The 20,751-nt window shown below is 49.8% G+C and overlaps 1 pseudogene; it reads left to right on the forward strand.

Moving 5' to 3' along the window:
* The first annotated feature begins 2,208 nt into the window (after window positions 1-2,208).
* Window positions 2,209-19,822, forward strand: LOC140417453 (orexin receptor type 2-like; annotated as a pseudogene).
* Window positions 19,823-20,751: the final 929 nt, after the last annotated feature.

A 20,751-nucleotide genomic window follows, 5' to 3' on the forward strand; every position in this document is an offset into this window, starting at 1 on the left:
GACAAAAGTTGGTACAAAAGTGACATACTTGCCTGAAGGGTCTAGTCAATGGAAGGATGCAACTGTTATTAGTGGAGCAGGGAAGGCCACTGGAAAGTATAAACATTGGTTGAATGTACGGCATTCAGGGGAAGGAGTCAAGACAACGGATTGGGAACAGAAAGTTCAAAAATGGAGGGCACAGAAACACAGTGCCAGTTCAGATAGTACATCGGATAGTGAACAGGTCCACAGGAAAAAGTCGAGAACTATTGAAAGGACATCCCACAGCAGAAGGCAAAGATCAAGCAGTAGCAGTACAGAACGAGATACCAGGTGGGACAGGGGATGTAGTTTATCAAGATCTCGGAACATGAGTAAGACTACAAATACTAACAGGAGTAGAAGCCCACATGCACGTGAGATTTTGGTGGCTTCCAATAAATTAGATGAGAAAGTTATCAAAGATGCCAAACAGCAAGAACTGCATAACTGGGGTGAATTTGGGGTATACACGGAGGTACCGGATAGGAGACAAAGAGCTCTAGCCCACAGAAGGATTTGCACGGAAAAGGTTCTTCCAGATGGAACTTATAAGGAAAAGGCCAGGCTTGTGGCAAGGGGATTTGAAGAAAACTTAGAAGATCAGGATTTAAGGGGAGATTCACCGACCGCAGGAAAGGTTATTTTAAAGATCTTCTTGGCTCTATGAGCCACAAAGGCATGCAAATGCAAATCTATAGATATAAAAGCTGCCTTTTTGTACGGGCATCAGCTCCAGAGAGACATTTTCTCTGTCCTCCTAAAGAAGCAGCTAACACAGAAGGGGTACTCTGGAAGTTGAACAAATGTGTATATGGATTGAATGATGCGTCCAGGTCTGGTATTTTTTGGTAAGGTCAGTTTTGTTAAAGTTAGGCTGTTGCCAGTTGAAAGCAGATCCGGCAATGTTTTACTGGCACTATAAGGGACGTTTTTCAGGCATCTTTGTGATGCATGTCGATGATTATTTTGTGGGGTGGGACTAGTGATTTCAAAGCTATTGTAAGCCTTGTATAGGCGGTGGATATGGCCTTTTACATATCTCAGATATTGACAGACATTTTGGGATTAGGGGATTTGGGTAATATACCTATTGAGTGTCACATTGACAATAAATCCCTGTGGGAAAATGTGCACTCTACAAAAAGTGTCAATGAAAAAAGGTTAAGGATAGACATTGCAAGTTTGAAGCAGATGTTGGACAGAGGGAAAATAGCAAAAGTTAAATGGGTCGACAGTAGCTATCAATTGTCAGACTGTTTTACAAAAAGAGGGGCTAGCTCACAGAAACTTTTGGATATTGTTAATTAAGGATGCCTGTTTCTGTGACTGTTTTTTTTTCTTCCAAAAAGAAATGAAAAAAAAGAAGGGGGGAAATTGCGTGTGTGTTTTTGAATTTCTTGTCATTTTGTTTTCACCTAATTATTTTTTTCTTCTCCAAGGGGAGACTGTTAAGTAATGGGTTAAGAGACATTCCAATTAGTTGTCTCAGTTATGTTAAGTATCGAATAATCGACACTGATATGTAAAGAGGTTTCATGTGGCCTTCGTGTCAGGTGATGTGAAGATATAGTTTTGTGCAGAGTCTGTTAAAGTTAAATAAAGTAAAAGGAGCAGTACCTTTGACTCTTTATACAACAGCAGCTAAACGTCTAACACAGTGACCCAGGGCCGAGATTCGAACCTGGGGTCCTCAGCACCGTAGTCCCAGTGCTAACCACTGTGCCGCCCCCAATTGAGGATCTTAAGCGGGCAATTAATTGGGACTTCCGGTGGCACGATGTGAGAGGAAGATGCGCACAAGGTGGCTCCCGCTGGAAACCTGACCTTTTTACCCATTTTCCCAGCACCACGGGTCTTTACCTTCTTGGAAAAATCCTGAAATTTGACTGTGTAGAGTTCTCTCATCTCTGAGATGCCCAAGGGAGGCAGAGCCAAAAAGGAATTGTTCCGAATCTCGTCGACTGACTCTGAAGCCTCTCGGCGATCAACTGGAGCAAAGATGGTGGAATCTGCGTCTTCTCCAACCACTCCACCAGCGCCGAAGCTCTCACCACAATTTTGGCGATCGATCTCGACAAACACCGACAAGTTTTTAAAAATCAATTGAAGAGATCTTGGCTCCCATTCGTTTAGTTCTTGAAATCACGAGCAAGCCATTGAAGCTCATGGAGCCACAATTAAGGCATGGAGACTGCACTGTCGGACCACAGTGATAGGATCCCCTCCCTGGAGCCCGACCTTGCTTCTGTGGTCAAAGATAAGAGAACATTAACAGCTAAGCTAAATGACCCGGAGATCCAGAAAACAGAACATTTGTATTGTGCGGTTATCAGAGGGGATTGAGGGTCGCACCCCTACTCAGTATTTCTCAGACCTGTTCCACAAGATGGTGAGTGAGGGGGTGTTTCCATTCCATTCCCCCCCCAGAATTAGACCGGGCCCATCATTCACTTCAACCTAAGCCTCGCCCTGGAGATCCTCCTCGTGCTGTGATCACCAGACTGGGATTGTACATGCAGGCTGATAAGACCTCTGACTTGGATGGTTTTCTGATCGAATTTTATAAGGAAGTTCTTGGAACCGCTCACACCTTTGTTATTAGACATGTTTAACGGCTCCCTATCCTGCGTTCATTGCCTCCGACCCTTGCTCAAGCTTCTATTTCCTTGCTCCTTAAGGGGGACATGGACCCGACTGAGTGCGGTTCATACCAACACATCTCGCTTTATCGCGGATGTTAAGCTGCTTGCTCAGGTAGTGTCGCTCCTGTTGGAACCTTACCTTTCCAGTATAATTTTTGAGGATCAAACAAGCTTTGTAAAGGGCAGTCAATTATCAGCCAATATATGTTGCCTTTTAAAAGTTATTCTTTCCCCTCCCCTGCACCCGAGCAGAGGTGATAGTATCTCTCGGCACTGAGAAAGCTTTTGACAGGGTAGAATTGGACTATTTCCAAAAGCAACAGTGCTACCCACAGTGATAGAACTAAAGTAGTTGTTTAATTGGTCTGCCATTTCCTTGTTCTCTATTATAAATCCTCTTGTTTTAGACTGGAAGGAACCTACATTTGTCTTCACTAATCTTTTTCTTTTCATATACTTACAGAGCATTTTATATGCTTAGGCCACCTGAACTGAACTATTCAGATACGTTTAAGTTTAAAATTTCAATTTAATGCTTACCCCTTCATCTGACTAGTATTCGCCCTGTAAACTGAGGAAAATGACTTTTCACCAACAACTACCTTGTAATTGTTGAAAAGAGAGACATGTTGTCCAAGCTTTTCATCTTGCATTCATTGGGACAAATACAAGAATGCCAAATTTCTTACCATCAGAACAATTTATAATATAGGAGAAAAGGGTGATTCCTTGTTGTCAAGTTGACTCTGATTGGCTGAAGGAGAAAGCAATGGGGAACTATAGGTTCCACAAGCTCCCAGGTAATTCAAAAGAAAGGCACAAGCCTAAAATATATTCCTTCTGTTTGCAGAGATTGGGTCCTTGTGAATGAATGTATGTCCCTTCTAGCAAGTTTAAATGAGCCACGTTACAGCACTGTTAGGTGCAATTCCATGATTGGGCAGAACTTGCGGAACAAACTTGAGTGCGCTAATAGCTACACTAACAACCAATATATGATAATCAGTCAAGCTCGTAACGGGGCTCATTTACACTTACTAAAAGTTTGGTATTCATGCATTCATCCTGATGAAAAGCTTCAGCAACATGTCGCTCTGTTCAGCAACATCCAAACTCTGTATTATTAAGCAACTTTTTGAACCATCTTGTTTAGTTAGCAAGTGGAGCAGGTTACATCTTGATAATCTAAATGTGGCCTCTCCGCTGAGCTTGAGGGTAAAAGGGGTCAATGCATGATTAACCTTGCCAATGTTGGTTCTGATGTGGCATCAAATAATTCAAGTTTTGATTTAAAGGTGCTTTTCCATTGGTTGCGAAGGGGAGCTTCCATCATTGGTTGCCATCAAGTGACACTGGTTTGTTCAATGACAGCCGCAATATAAATTCGGCAATTTTGCAAAGACGAGGAAACCTTGTAGAAAAAGATATTTCACGCTGGCATGCACTGAAATCAATTTACATCAATGCCATGGTCATTTTCAACATAGAGCATCACAAAATGATTTAAAATAAGGATTCTTTACAGAAAGGCTCACAAAATAGGATTAACATAAATTATTGCGATGAAAGCAGATAGAAATGGTTTCAGAATCACAACAGAACAATTGTGTTTTTGATTAATTCTAACAATGACCTTTCTTTTGCAGACAATGCTAATGTCGGTGTCAGTTCTGACTCTCAGCTTCATAGCTCTTGATCGCTGGTGTGCACCCCTTAATATTTAAAAGCACAACAAAGCGGGTGAGGAACAGCATCATTGGTATCGGGATCATACCTTTGCTGATAATGATTCCTCAAGCTAATGTAATGGAGTACAGCAGCATGACCCCAGAACTAGCCACCAAAACCTTGCTTTTCTCTGTCTGTGATGATCAGTGGGGAGTTGAGTACAGGATGCACTGTTGAGCCAAATTGTATACAGCTGAATTATATAGATTTCTGTGGAAGTATATCATTTAGTTAACCACACCTCCTGGCCACGTTGTTGTTTCGTCTGGGGCAGCATGGTAGCATTGTGGATAGCACAATTGCTTCACAGCTGCAGGGTCCCATGTTCGATTCCGGCTTGGGTCACTGTCTGTGTGGAGTCTGCACATCCTCCCCGTGTGTGCGTGGCTTTCCTCCGGGTGCTCCGGTTTCCTCCCACAGTCCAAAGATGTGCAGGTTAGGTGGATTGGCCATGCTAAATTGCCCATAGTGTCCAAAATTGCCTTTAGTGTTGGGTGGGGTTACTGGGTTATGGGGATAGGGTGGAGGTGTTGACCTTGGGTAAGGTGCTCTTTCCAAGAGCTGGTGCAGACTCGATGGGCCGAATGGCCTTCTTCTGCACTGTAAATTCTATGATAATCTATGGTTTTCCCACATCTAGTGGTGCGCACTGCCAACTTCCATCTGTTTTCAAAGCTAGCTTTACCTCCCCCAAATAGGTTGAGAGCCTATCGCCAGAGGTTTGTAGCTTGAGGGGCTCCACCCATCACCAAGCATGGCAGACCAGGGGTCTCTACCACTCTTACCGCCTGCAATTGGCGTGTCGGAAGGGTTTTACAGGTTGATACCCAACAGGTACTCACCCTGAGTATTCAGGTAACCATCACCCCAAGATTGGAGACAGGATAGATGGACCTCTGCCCCATCTCACGACACGCTGTCCTTTCCAGAGACATTGAGGGATCACCAAGCTGTAGTTCTTGCAAGACTGAATTAAATAGATAGCAAATTGATAAAATTTTAATGGGAATTCAACGTTGTAATTGAGAGAGAAATACAGGATGGAAGGAGGACATTTTTCATTGATCAAGCAATCTGAGAGGAAAATAAGCATATCTGTATTTGTTTCTCTGGGAGAAATTTAATTTGGTGTTCATTGAAGCAAGGAATGTCAATAATTGGAATTCAAACACTTTCTTATTTTTGCCGCTGGTGTGCCATTATCTTTATTTTTATTTAATAAACGTTTTATTGAGGTATTTTCTTTGGTATTTTAACAACAAAATCAACAATATGCATAACAAGAGAAATATATACATAGTGCAAATTCCGCCACCCTCTCCCGCAGGTCCTGCCATTACTTACCCCCTACGCTACACTAACCTACACCCCCTCCCCCCTCCAACCACCCCCCCCCCCCAACCCCCCCCCCCCCCCCCCCCCAACCCCCCCCCCCCCCCCCAACCTTCTGCTGACGTTTAATTATCTGCGAGGAAGTCGACGAATGGTTGCCACCTCTGGGAGAACCCTAACAGAGACCCTCTCATGGCAAACTTAATTTTTTTCCAGGCAGCGGAAGCTAGCCATGTCAGATAGCCAGGTCTCCGATTTCGGGGACTTAGAGTCCCTCCATGCCAGCAATATACGCCTCCGGGTTACCAGGGAAGCAAAGGCCAGAACATCTGCCTCTTTCTCCTCCTGGATTCCCGGGTCCTGCGATATCACAAAAATCGCACCTCCGGACTCATTGCCACCCTCGTATTTAATACCGTGGACATGGTATCGGCAAACCCCTGCCAAAATCCCCTCAGTTTTGGGCATGCCCAGAACATGTGGACATGGTTCACTGGCCCCCCCCCCGCACATTTCGCACACCTGTCCTCCACCCCAAAAAACCTCATCTGGGCCACTGTCATGTGAGCCCAATGAACAACCTTAAACTGGATCAGGCTGACCCTGACACATGTTGCGGTGGCATTGACCCCCTTCCTAGCGTGTCCGCCCAAAGACCCACCTCCATCTCTCCTCCCACTTTTGCTTCAGCTCCTCGGTCTGCGTCTCCTCCGAACCCATAAACTCTCTATATATGTCCGAGACGCTCCCCTTCCCTATCCATCCTCTAGAAACCACCCTGTCCTGAAACCCCCTTAACGGCAGGAGTGGGAAGGTTGGTACCTGCCTCCGCAAAAAGTCCCGTACCTGTAAATATCGGAGATCATTCCCTCCAGCCAACGCAAACGTCTCCTCCAACACCCTCATAATCGTGAAACAACCTTCCAAGAACAAGTCCCCCATCTTCTCTATCCCCACTCTCCGCCAAGTACGGAACCCCCCATCCAGCCTCCCCGGGGCAAACCTATGATTATCACAGATTGGGGACCACACTGATGCCTCCTCTGCCCCCACATGTCTCCTCCACTGCCCCAGACTCTCAGGGCCGCCACCATCACCGGACTGGTGGAGTAACGCTCCGGCGGGAGCGGCAGGGGCGCCATCACCATTGCACCTAAACTTGCGCCCTTACATGAGGCCGCCTCCATGCGCACCCATGCCGGCTCCCCCCCCACCAGCCACCGCCTCACCATGGCTATGTTGGCCGCCCAATAGTAATTACTGAAATTCGGCAGCGCCAGTTCGTCATCTCCCGATTCCGTTCCAGCATTGCCCTCTTCACCCGCGGGGGCTTGCCCCCCCCCCCCCACACACACAAAGCCCACAATAATCTTATTAATCCGCTTAAAAAAGGAACGCGGGATGAAGATGGGGAGGCACTGGAAAAGAAAAAGAAACCTCTGGAGGACCGTCATTTTTACCGACTGCACCCTACCCGCCAGAGACAGCGGGAGCGCGTCCCATCTCTGGAAATCCTCCTTCATCTGGTCCACCAACCGGGCCAGGTTCAATTTGTGTAGCCTGTCCCATCCCTCGCCACCTGAATACCCAAGTATCTAAAACTGTCCTCCACCACTCTGAACGGTAGTTCCCCTAATCGCCTTTCCTGACCCCTCGCCTGCACCACAAACAACTCGCTCTTCCCCATATTGAGCTTGTAACCCGAAAACCGGCCAAATTCCCCTAGGATTCCCATAATTTCCCCCATCCCCTCCATTGGGTCTGAGACATACAGCAGCAAGTCATCCGCATACAACGACACTCTGTGCACCCCCCCCCCCCCACCCCCCAGACCAGCCCCTTCCATCCCCTTGAGGCCCTCAGAGCAATTGCCAGCGGCTCTATTGGCAGCGCAAACAGCAGTGGGGAGAGGGGACATCCCTGTCTCATCCCCTGGTGTAGTCTGAAATATTCCAACATCGTCCTATTTGTCCGTACACTAGCTACCGGCGCCCGGTACAGCAGACTAACCCAGTCAACCAAGCCCCTCCCAAACCCGAACCGCTCCAGCACCTCCCATAAGTAATCCCACTCTACCCGGTCGAACGCTTTTTCCGCGTCCATCGTAACCACCACTTCAACTTCCCTACCTTCCAGGGGCATCATAATCACATTGAACAGCCTTCTAACATTGGTCCCCAGCTGCCTGCCCTTAACAAACCCTGTCTGGTCTTCTCCTATAACATCCGGTACACAGTCCTCAATCCTAGAGGCCAGAATCTTGGCCAGGAGCTTGGCATCCACGTTTAACAAGGATATCGGCCTATAAGAACCGCACAGCTGCGGGTCCTTGTCCCTTTTCAAAATGAGCGAGATCATGGCCTGTGACATTGTCTGGAGTAAAACTCCTCTTTCCTTGGCCTCGTTAAAGACTTTCAACAGCACCAGCCCCAATATCCCGGAGAACGTTTTATGGAACTCGACTGGGTACCCGTCTGGGCCCGGGGCCGTCCACGACTGCATGGCCTTCAAGCCCTCCATTATCTCCTCCAGCCCAACCGGGGCCCCCAGCCCTTCTACCAGCTGCCCGTCCACCTTCGGGAAAGTCAGCCCATCCAAAAAGTGCCTCATCCCCTCCGGCCCCCCAGGGGGTTCCGATCTATACAGCCTATTATAAAAGTCCCAAAAGGTCTTGCTCACCCCCTCTGAGTCCCCAACTAAGTTCCCATCCCCATCAACCACTTTCCCTATTGCCCTAGCTGCCTCCCTCTTTCTGAGCTGCTGGGCAAGCAACCTACTGGCCTTTTCCCCATGCTTGTAAACAGCTACCTTCACCTTCCTGAGCTGCTCCACTGCCCTACCTGTAGTTAACGAACTAAATTCCGCCTGCAGCCTCCGGCACTCCCTCAATAGCCCCGCCTCTGGAGCCTCCGCATAACCCCTATCCACTTGTAGGATCTCTCTTACCAGTCGATCCGTTTCTGTCCTATCCGTCCTGTCCCTGTGAGCCCGGATCAAGATCAGCTCCCCTCTCACCACTCCCTTCAGCGCTTCCCAGACCACCGCTGTTGAGACCTCCCCCGTGTCATTTACCTGCAGGTAGTTCAGCATGCACATCCTCAACCTCTCGCAGATCACTTCGTCCGCCAACAGCCCCACATCCAATCCCCAGTGCGGGTGCTGCTTGCCATCCATACTGACCTGCAGGTCCACCCAGTGCGGAGCACGGTCCGAGATCATAATCGCCGAATAGCCCGATTTCACCACCCCCGCCAACAGGGCCCTGCCCACAACAAAGAAATCTATCCAGGAATACACCTTGTGAACGTGGGAGAAGAAAGAAAATTCCCTGGCTCTCGGCTGCCTAAATCTCCACGGATTCATCTTCCCCATCTGCTCCATGAACCCTTTCAGCTCCTTTGCCAATGCTGGCACCCTGCCCATTCTCAAACATGACCGGTCCAGGCCTGGATCGATAACCATGTTGAAATCCCCTCCCATAATCAGCCTCTGCGAATCCAGGTCCGGAATCTTCCCCAGCACCCGCTTTATAAAATCCCCATCATCCCAATTTGGTGCGCATACGTTGACCAGCACTACCTTCATCCTCTGCAGCCCGCCACTAACCATGATAAATCTCCCTCCCACATCCGAGACTATCCTCCCCGTAACAGCCTCCCCGAGCAGGCGCCGGAATGTGGTGACTAGGGGCTTTTCACAGTAACTTCATTTGAAGCCTACTTGTGACAATAAGCGATTTTCATTTCATTTTCAAATGCCACCCACTTATTGATCAAAATCGCAGCCCCCCTTGTCTTAGAGTCCAGCCCCGAGTGGAAAACCTGCCCAACCCAGCCTTTCCTCAACCGGACCTGATCCACCACCTTAAGATGTGTCTCCTGCAGCAGCACCACGTCTGCCTTCTGACTCCTAAGGTGTGCAAACACACGAGCCCACTTCACCGGCCCATTGAGACCCCGGACATTCCAGGTGACCAGCTTAGTTGCCCCCCCCCCCCTGGCCAGTCAGCCATCACCCTTCTTGGGCCCGCCTTAAGCCCATGCGCCTCACCTCCTCTGGCCCTGCCACGGGGTGGCCCCCACCTCCGGCCCCCTCAGTGTCCATCCATCGAAGTCCCGCCCACGTCAGCAGAACCCATCCCCCCTCCTAGCCACACTACTCTAATTCTCAACCCAGCCTCCCCCCCCTCCCCCCCCCCCTCCGCCCCACTGTGCTTCCGTGAGCTAGCTCACTCTAGCTAGCTAGGTGACCCCCCGCCTCTGGCGCCAAGAAGTCTCCCACCCATTGTTCCCTCGCTCCCCTTCCCCCGCTCCTGTAAACAAGTTTCCTCATCTAGCAGTCCCCAAACAAACACCCAGCAGCAAGATAACACAAAGAACAAGGGCACCACCCACCGAAACCCAGACAGTCACGTCTCCATCCCACCAAAGTGCACAACAGTATAATTACCCAAACTACAACACAAGAGGAACAATTACCAACATCTACCCCAAAAACAGAAAAGAACCAAAAGCAAAACGAAAAATCGATTCTCTCCCCCCCCCCACTTCCCTCTCCCCTAAACCGAGCTCCAAAAAGAAGACTGATACAAAGCAATACGAAAAAACATAGCCAATTTTAACAACGGAAAGAAAAGAACCCCCCCCAACCGCAGCCCCACTTACAATCCGAGGGGGGAAGAGAAGAAAAAACAAATAAACAAAAAAAAACAGAAAAAAGAACAGACAAAGAAAAAGGGCCCAATATCGGCCGACATATTGTCACTGAGTCCAAAAGTTCTCAAGCTCCCACCAGTCCTTTTCTTTTTGCATAGTCCAGCGCCTCATCGGGCAACTCAAAATAATTGCGTTGGTCTTCATGCGTAACCCACAGGCGCGCCGGGTACAGCAGGCCAAACTTCACCTGCTTCTTAAAGAAGATCGCCTTGACCTGATTGAAGCTTGCCCTCTTCCTCGCCACCTCCACGCGTCCCACTTGCAACTCCGCGTGCGCTTGGCCCACCGCAGAATGCATTCCTTGTCCAGGAACCTGTGGAATCTCACCACCATCGCCCTCGGAGGGTCCCCCGCCCGCGGCTTCCTGGCAAGCGCCCGATACGCCCTGTCCATCTCCAGCGGTCGGGGGAATGCCCCCTCCCCCAGCAGCTTTTCGAACACACCCGCCACGTATGCTCCAGCATCTGCTCCCTCAGCCCCAGCATCTGCTCCCTCAGCCCCAGCATCTGCTCCCTCAGCCCCAGCATCTGCTCCCTCAGCCCCAGCATCTGCTCCCTCAGCCCCAGCATCTGCTCCCTCAGCCCCAGCATCTGCTCCCTCAGCCCCAGCATCTGCTCCCTCAGCCCCAGCATCTGCTCCCTCAGCCCCAGCATCTGCTCCCTCAGCCCCAGCATCTGCTCCCTCAGCCCCAGCATCTGCTCCCTCAGCCCCAGCATCTGCTCCCTCAGCCCCAGCATCTGCTCCCTCAGCCCCAGCATCTGCTCCCTCAGCCCCAGCATCTGCTCCCTCAGCCCCAGCATCTGCTCCCTCAGCCCCAGCATCTGCTCCCTCAGCCCCAGCATCTGCTCCCTCAGCCCCAGCATCTGCTCCCTCAGCCCCAGCATCTGCTCCCTCAGCCCCAGCATCTGCTCCCTCAGCCCCAGCATCTGCTCCCTCAGCCCCAGCATCTGCTCCCTCAGCCCCAGCATCTGCTCCCTCAGCCCCAGCATCTGCTCCCTCAGCCCCAGCATCTGCTCCCTCAGCCCCAGCATCTGCTCCCTCAGCCCCCTCCGGAAGCCCGAAGATTCTTAGATTCTGCCGGCCGGACCGGTTCTCGAGGTCCTCCACCTTCTCCAGGAGCCTTTTCTGCTGCTCCCGAAGCATCCCCACCTCCAGCTCCACCGCTGTTTGGTGCTCCTCTTGTTCAAGCAGCGCCTTCTCCACCTTCTGAATCGCCCAATCCTGGGTGTCCAGTCTGCTCTTTAGATGATCAATTGACTCTTTGATCGGGTCCAGACATTCCCGCTTCTGTCTGGCGAAACTATCCTGGATGGCCTGCATCACTGGGTCCGTTGGTCGCTGCGCTGCCATCCGAGGGGTCCGGCCCTCGGCCATACTGTCTCCCATTGCAGCTTCAACACAGCTCGTTACTGGCTTGTTCCTGCCCTTTCACACACTTCTAATCCTTTGTTCCATAAACCAATGCGTGGAAACCATGCCCAGCTGCCTCAGCCAATGAATCTTCCGATTAAAACCGAAGAAAAGTCCAGGGGAAAGGTCCAAAAGGCTAACCAGAGCGGGAGCCACCAAATGTGCGACTTACTCCTCCATAGTCGCCGGCGGAAGTCCATTATCTTTATTTTTAACAACATTTTATTAAGGCATTTATGGTTTTATAACAACAAAAGATACAAATACAAATGTAAACATCATTCAGTACGTAACATCCCCCAACCAACCATCATTCCCAGCCAACATAGCTTCTACACACAATTCCCAAGTCCCTCCATCTCCCCTCGCTGATCCCGCCTAAACAAAACCAAACTAACTCCCCCTACCCCACTCACTCCATAAACCCCCCCTCCCTTATTGTATCTGTTAACAGTTTAGTTTTCCCCAAAGAAGTCGATAAATGGCTGCTACCTACAGACTAAACCTAACACTGATCCTCTCGGGGCGAACTTAATTCTCTCAAGCCTGAGAAACCCTGCCATGTCGCTAACCCATACCCCTGATTCCGGGGGCTCCGAGTCCCTCCACGCTAATAAGATCCGTCTCCAGGCTACCAAGGAAGCAAAGGCCAAAACGTCAGCCTCTTTCGCCCCCCTGGACTCCCGGGTCTTCCGACACTCCAAAGATCGCCACCTCTGGACTCGGCGCCACCCTCGTTTTTAGCACCGTGGTCATGGCATCGGCAAATCCCTGCCTAATCCCCAAAACTTCGGACATGCTCAAAACATGTGGACATGATTTGCGGACCCGAGGGCAGCACGGTGGCACATGGTTAGTGCTGCTGCCTCACGGCGCCGAAGTCCCAGGTTCGATCCCGGCTCTGGGTCACTGTCCGTGTGGACTTTGCACATTCTCCCCGTGTTTGCGTGGGTGTTGCCCCGACAACCCAAAGATGTGCAATGTAGGTGGATTAGCCACGCTAAATTGTCCCTTAATTGGAAAACGAATTGGGTACTCTAAATTTTTTTTTTAATGATTTGCGGGCCCTCCTGTACACCTCACACACCTGTCTTCTACCCCAAAAAACCTGCTCATCCAGGCCACCGTCATGTGGCCACTGGCTCAGACTAAAATAGTCCGAGCTTACTCTGTTCGCCCGCACACTCGCCACCAGCGCCTGGTACAGCAACCAGACCTAGTCTACAAACCCTGCCCAAACCCAAACCGCCCCAGGACCTCCCACAAATACCTCCACTCCACCCGGTCAAAGGCCTTCTCCGCGTCCATAGCAACCAACACTTCCACCTCCCTTCCCTCAGAGGGCATCATGATAACATTCAAAAGCCTTCTAAAGTTGACCGTTAACTGCCTCCCTTTGACAAATCCCGCCCGGTCCTCCCCTATCACCCCCGGAACACGATTTTGGACCCAGCGGGAGTGAACGGGGTATTCAAGGAATTTTACAGTCGGCTGTATGAAACAGAGCCCCCAGCCGGGGTGGAGGGGATGAGTCAATTCTTGGAAGGTTTGGAGTTTCCGAAGGTGGAGGAAGGGTTGATGGAGTGGCTGGGAGCCCCGCTCAGGATTGTCACCCTCACCCCACACCACACTCACCCCCGCATCACCCTCACCCTAACACCACCCTCACTCCCTAACCACCCTCACTCCCACACCACCCTCACCCCAACGCCGCCCTCACTCCCACACCATCCTCACTCCCACACCTTCCTCACCCCCACACCACCCTCACCCCCACACCACCCTCACCCCAACACCACCCTCACCCCAACACCGCCCTCACTCCACACCATCCTCGCTCCCACACCTTCCTCACCCCCACACCACCCTCACCCCCACACCACCCTCACCCCAACACCACCCTCACCCCAACACCGCCCTCACTCCCACACCATCCTCACTCCCACACCATCCTCGCTCCCACACCTTCCTCACCCCCACACCACCCTCACCCCAACACCACCCTCACCCCAACACCACCCTCACCCCAACACCACCCTCACCCCCACACCACCCTCACCCCAACACCGCCCTCACTCCCACACCATCCTCACTCCCACACCTTCCTCACCCCCACACCACCCTCACCCCAACACCGCCCTCACTCCCACACCACCCTCACTCCCACACCTTCCTCACCCCCACACCACCCTCACCGCCACACCACCCTCACCCCAACGCCGCACTCACTCCCACACCATCCTCACCCCCACACCACCCTCACCCCCACACCACACTCACCCCAACACCGCCCTCACTCCCACACCATCCTCACTCCCACACCTTCCTCACCCCCACACCACCCTCACCCCCACACCACCCTCACCCCAACGCCGCCCTCACTCCCACACCACCCTCACCCCCACACCATCCTCACCCCCACACCACCCTCACCCCAACGCCGCCCTCACTCCCACACCATCCTCACCCCCACACCACCCTCACTCCCTAACCACCTTACCCCCACACCACCCTCACTCCCACACCACCCTCACCCCAACACCGCCCTCACTCCCATACCATCCTCACCCCCACACCACCCTCACTCCCTAACCACCCTCACCCCCACACCACCCTCACTCCCTAACCACCCTCACCCCCACACCACCCTCACTCCCACACCACTCTCACCCTAACACCACCCTCACCCCCACATCACCCTCACTCCCACACCATCCTCAGCCCAAACACCATCCTCACTCCCACACCACCCTCACCCCCACACCACCCTCACTCCCTAACCACCCTCACCCCCACACCACCCTCACTTCCACACCACTCTCACCCTAACACCACCCTCACCCCCACACCACCCTCACTTCCACACCACTCTCACCCTAACACCACCCTCACCCCCACATCACCCTCACTCCCACACCACCCTCACCCCAAACACCATCCTCACCCCCACACCACTCTCCCCCAACACCGCCCTCACTCCCATACCATCCTCAGCCCCACACCACCCTCACCCCCACACTACTCACCCCCACACCACCTCCACACCACCCTCACTCCCACACCACCCTCGCCCCCACACCACCCTCACTCCCACACCACCCTGACTCCCACACCACCCTCACCCCCACACCACCCTCACCCCCACATTACCCTCACCCCCACATCACCCTCACACCACGCTCACCCCCACATCACCCTCACCCCCACATCACCCTCACCCCAAACACCATCCTCACTCCCACACCACCCTCACCCCAACACCACCCTCACCCCCACATCACCCTCACCCCCACATCACCCTCACCCCACACCACCCTTACCCCCACACCACCCTCACCCCAACACCACCCTCACTCCCACATCACCCTCAACCCCACACCACCCTCACCCCAACACCACCCTCACCCCCACACTACCACACCACTCCCACTCCCACACCACTCTCACCCTAACACCACCCTCACCCCCACACCACCCTCACCCTTACACCACTCCCACTAACCCCACGGCCTAATCATAAGTCTTGCCTTGTGTCTAATAGGACCTGCTGGTGGTGGGGTGGATCCATCTGGTGTCTCCTGCCCCCAGCCACAGCTACACCCTGAAGCCCAAGAGCAGGGCAGCAATGAAGACACCGATATGGAGCTGATCCATATGCCCGAAACTCAGGACACCCCAGAGCTCGAGTCCGATGTTGGCACCGATTTCCCGTCACAGCTGTCTCCAACACCCTCCACCATCCCAGATACACTCACCAGTGACACTCCGCCAACGGGTCCCAGGTCATAAGGTGGGAATCACCGCCGCCACTCCTAATGTACCGTCTGGGGATCCACCTAGTAGCATAGCATTAGGGCCAGTGAGGCCAGAAAATTAGACACCAGTTCAGTTGGCACGTGTGCAGGGCACAGTTTAGTTATAGGGGCTGGGCACAAATCTGTATATATTTGTTCACATTAAACACCTGTTCACACTGTTACAATCTGTCTCGGTGGTCTCACAGAAGGGTGTGAAGGATAGGCTGGTCTGGGCCGGCTGCAGAGGGGGCACGGGGGGGGGGGGGGGGGGGGGGGGGGCTTATTTTCGGGCGTTGAAAGTGGGCTTGGTTCAGGGACCACAGTTCAGCCAGCACTCTCTGCTCTAGTGTCCCACCCCCACCCTCCCTCCCATCATCCCCACTTCTGCCATCCCAAGCATTCGAAGGAACCATGTGATGGAATGGCCAACTCGCATGCAGGGATCACCCAGGTGGACGGTGGAAAATGCCACCATGGGCAGGAGTCAGACGATGTCCATCAATGTGGAGCACCAGAGCTCATCACACGTTTGTCATCATCAGAAGGCGATTCGACACAGGAGGCGATCAGAATGTCCCTGGGCACATTGGCCCTGGCGCACACGTCATGTGGCCTCCCGTGCCTGCCTAGGCCCCATGTCCTGCCCATCCTCGCCCGCCCCCAATCCTCCTCGTCGGACGTCCACATCCCATTAAAGAATAAATATGAAGGACCAAGGCCGGCAGTGTAGGACATAGCTCAGGCCATCACCAAGGTTGGAAAGGCCAGTGAAGATAATGTAAATGTAAAACCCAGTAGCTGGGAGAAAAAAACGAGACTGACAGAAGTAAAAAGTTCAATAGTTACATTAACAGTGACTATAAAATCTGTATTTTTCTTTTCCTCTTTCCAGAGTTAACCCAAGGTCTATCATGTTTGCTTTTGTATAGTAACCTACATGGCTCCCTTATGTTTAATGTTCTTGACATATTTTCAAATATTTAGAAAGTTTTGGTGTAAACAGGTAAGTGCACGATAAGCCTTTAGAAAGCCAACATTTTAACATCTACAAAAAAAGGAACTAATCGTTTCCTAAATAAAGCAGTGAAAAAATGGTGCAATCTGAATACATAATGTGATTTATTCCACAAAAACTACTTTAAAAACAATTTATTTGTTTAAAATGTGCTGAGTATTCATGACTGAATTTGAAATTAATTTGATGAAGTGCATAGATGTCAAAAATCTGTTTGTTCTTTCCAAAAGTAGCCATTTCCTCAAGGGAATGAATTAGTTTACATTCAAAAATATTTGTGAAAACAGTAACTATTGTTTATATGTTGCCTTTTTAACAACATAAAACAATAATTCACAGTAGTATTATCCATAATAATGGATGGCAAGACATCAAAATAAATATGAAGAGTAACTAAAAACTTGATCAAAAACTGCCCACTTTCCCCTCATAACATTGCCCACCTCCACGTCTACCTCATCCTATCTCATTAGCCACACTGTTCTCAATCTCCAGACTCAACAATATTCCAAGTTCCACTCACCGCTCCCTATTCCTGTAACCCTCCCCAGCCTTCAAAGTCTCTCAAAGCTCCCATTTCTGAGCCTCTTGCTTGCCTCTTGTGAAGGGAAGGAACAGTTTGCAGAGGCAATTGGAGAACATCAGGCCTAGATATCTGAACGCATGAGCAACAGTGGTGGAATGAGAGTGGGGCTCAGTCGGATGTGGTACTGGTTCGGAAACAGTAAGTAAAGTTTTAAATGAGTTGGTGTTTGGATAGAAAGATTGGCCAGGGGAGCATTGGAATCGTTGAGGATTCAGAATGAGCAATGCCACAGGAGAGTGACCGGTCACATCAAGTAGTAACAAATAAATCGTGAACATTTTCTTTCAAAGTGGTAGTGACATAAGTGGACTGGAGTAGAAAATAAAGAGCAACACATCCTGTGTGTCTGAAAATTGAATACATTTGATTATTGATGCAGGGGAACATAGGAGCAAGAAAAGGGCAATTGGTTCTTCGAGCCTGCTCCACCATTCAATAAGATCATATTGATCGGGTTTGGTCTCTGCTCTGCTTTCCCATCTGCCCCCCCTTAACCTTTGACTCCCTTGCCTCACAAAAATCTGTCTAACTTGAATATAGGAAAATCCTTTGGAAAAGCAGAAAAACACCTTTGTACAAAAACCATACTACAAAAGTGTTTGATATCTTGACAAAATATATATGGACCCATCTAGTTTCATAGAGTGTGTCTTCAGTGACTTCATAAAATATTTATATGCATATATTATTCCTGAGAATCCAATTTTAATAAAAATTCACAAAAGGAAATACTATAAAAATTGATCCAATAAAAGATTTTGTCTCCCTACTACTCCTGTTTTAACAACTCGCTTTTTTAAAATCCTCGCTTCTCTCTGATACTATTCTCATTTTTTATTGACTTTCCTTCTCTTAGCCATCCTCAAAAGTGCTGACTTATGCAGTGGTGTGGTTCCACCCACTTTGGCATTCCTCTGGTACCTGTGGAAATGCGAGTCCCAGGCAGTGAGTATTAATGGACTGGTGGACCACAGCGGCCATCACAGTTAAGCCAAGTTCTGGCAATCCATGTGGCTTTGACAAAGCCAGCCAGCCTTGAAATGTTAGCTCTTTTCTCTCCACAGATGCTGTCAGACCTGCTGAGATTGTCCAGTATTTTCTGTTTCTGTTTCAGATTCCAGCATCCGCAGTAATTTGCTTTTATCTAGCAATCCTACCATCCTTTATTACTCAGTATGCCAACAGTCCCACAAATTCAGCACAGCCAGAACTCTGACCTGGGACCCACCTGGGGCTGCAAACTATCCAGGATTATCCGGGAGTCTCCGGAAACAAAAGATTCATCTCCTCATCCTGTGAGCAGCCTGGGAGGAAAATCCAAGGGCCATTAAAAATCGGCGTGTCTTTTCTTTAGGTTTCTTTGGCCAGTTTTGCTTATTAGTTATCAGAATATTGGAGATAGGAGAAAAGGTCATTTGATTGGGAGATCCTGTGATGAAATCTCCGCAAATTCATCCAGCTAGATTTGGTAACTTATCTGATGTGTGTGGCTGGAATCACACCTTCAATCACTGAGGAGCCCTCAGAAAATTCTTCTGTTTGTTTCCTCAGATCCCTGGAACATCATCACTTACCCTTGCGTGTAAGTGTAAGACACACTCTGCGCATTATTCAACTTGTTCACAAGAAGGTGTTGTGTTCTCTATTTTGCTTTAACTGATGTCTTGGATGCGTGGTGTTGAATAAAGAACACAAAGCTTTGTTACCAAAACTATAAATTTACTTACACTACTAACTAGATTTGTCTACATTCCTAAAGTAGAAGGTTTCAATATTAAACTATGCTATCTCTAACTACAGAAATCTCAAGTACAACTGCTGCTATGCTTCACCATCTTCTAACACCTTCTAACTCCCAGAATTCCCAAAGTCGCATGATATATATATGACTGTTCTGTGGTTCCCTCTACTGGTAAGAAGCATCATGATTAACTTATTAAATCTTTACAACCCAGTCAATATACATATTACAGAAGGCGCAGTGCAAAGGACATTAACAGCAGAGATGAAAGCACGGAGAAAGATGGCTCGCATGCTACTGGTCATGCTGCTAGTATTCGAATTGTGATACCTTCCCATTAGTACACTAAATATCTTGAAGAGGTGAGTTGCAGTGTTAATCCTATGATCTCTCACACCATTGTGAATATGTTCATGTGTTTCGTGTTAAAACCCTTATTATTCGAGCATGTCCGGGCTGTAAGTCATTTCAGTGTCATCTGTGAGTCCTCCCATGTGGCTGAAGCATTCAATGCGAATCAACATGAACATCCTCAGAATGGGCAGCTTAATAAAGTGGTGGCATGCAGAGTCCACAAAATTGGAAAAAATCTCACATTGTGATCAACTTGGAATAAATAACAAAATGGGCAGTTAAATAATATTAAAACTATGCTACCAACATTGATTTTGAGAGTTTTAAATGTGCTTGTGCTTTAGGGTCTGGGATGTTTGAAAACTGTGATGACAAAGATGCCATCTATGCCTGGTTCACCTTCTCTCACTGGCTTGTGTATGCAAACATTGCTGCCAACCCCATCATCTACAACTTTGTAAGTGTTAAGTTTCTGTAGACTGTTTTTTGGGGCGTTGAGGGCAGTGAAGACTATTACTGTCCCAAGAGAGCAAAATTATTCTTCAAATGGTATGACTATAATTATTGCTACTAATACCCATAAAGATATCACAATCCGACCAAGCAGAAGGACTAAAAAGGAAATTTATAACACTGCGTTAAAGCAGGCTTCATCGAGGTACAGCCTGTGGGCCAGATGCGTGCACCGAAGCCCCTCCATGTGGCCCCTGATCCAGTATCCAAAATTCCTGTCAAAGAGATGCTTTTCAATGCAAGATTCTTCATTGAGTTAACACTGAAATCACTGGTCTGTTTCTCTCCTACATTTCTTTCTGATAGGCTGCCTAGTGAGTCTACCAACAGCAAATCAGGCAGAGAAACAGTCTCTGATTGGAGGAGAAGTGAAAACTAGCATTGGACAATGTGCTAAGGCCTTCCTGGCCAATGGAAGTGAAAGTATGATGGGGCTGGAGGCTGGGAAGCTAGGTTTGGCGGTCCAGGAAGAGTGAGATCGTGTTGGGTCCGAGGAGGGCAAAGTTTCAGTGGGCCAGGGGATGTTGCTCAGGAAGGATAAGGATCTGACAGAGTGTGGGTCGTGTAGGGCCATATCACTCTTGAATATGGATGCAAAGGTGTTGGCGAAGGTGTTGGTGGGTAGGTTGCAGTGCCCTCCCGAAGGGGATAGGAGATCAGACGGGGTTTGTGAAGGGGAGGCAGTTCTTTTCGAACATTAGGAGGGTATTGAATGTAGTTATGGCGCCGGCGGAGGGGAGACAGGGGTGGTGGTGGCATTGGACACCGAGAAGGTGTTTTACCGAGTAGAATGGGGGTATTTGATGGTGGGTTTGGAGTGGTTTGGGATTGGGCCACAATTTGTAGATTGGGTAAGGCTGCTGTACAGGGAGCCGACTGCGAATGTCCACACAA

The sequence above is a fragment of the Scyliorhinus torazame genome, chromosome 1, assembly GCF_047496885.1.
Source record: "Scyliorhinus torazame isolate Kashiwa2021f chromosome 1, sScyTor2.1, whole genome shotgun sequence".
Classification (NCBI taxonomy): domain Eukaryota; kingdom Metazoa; phylum Chordata; class Chondrichthyes; order Carcharhiniformes; family Scyliorhinidae; genus Scyliorhinus; species Scyliorhinus torazame.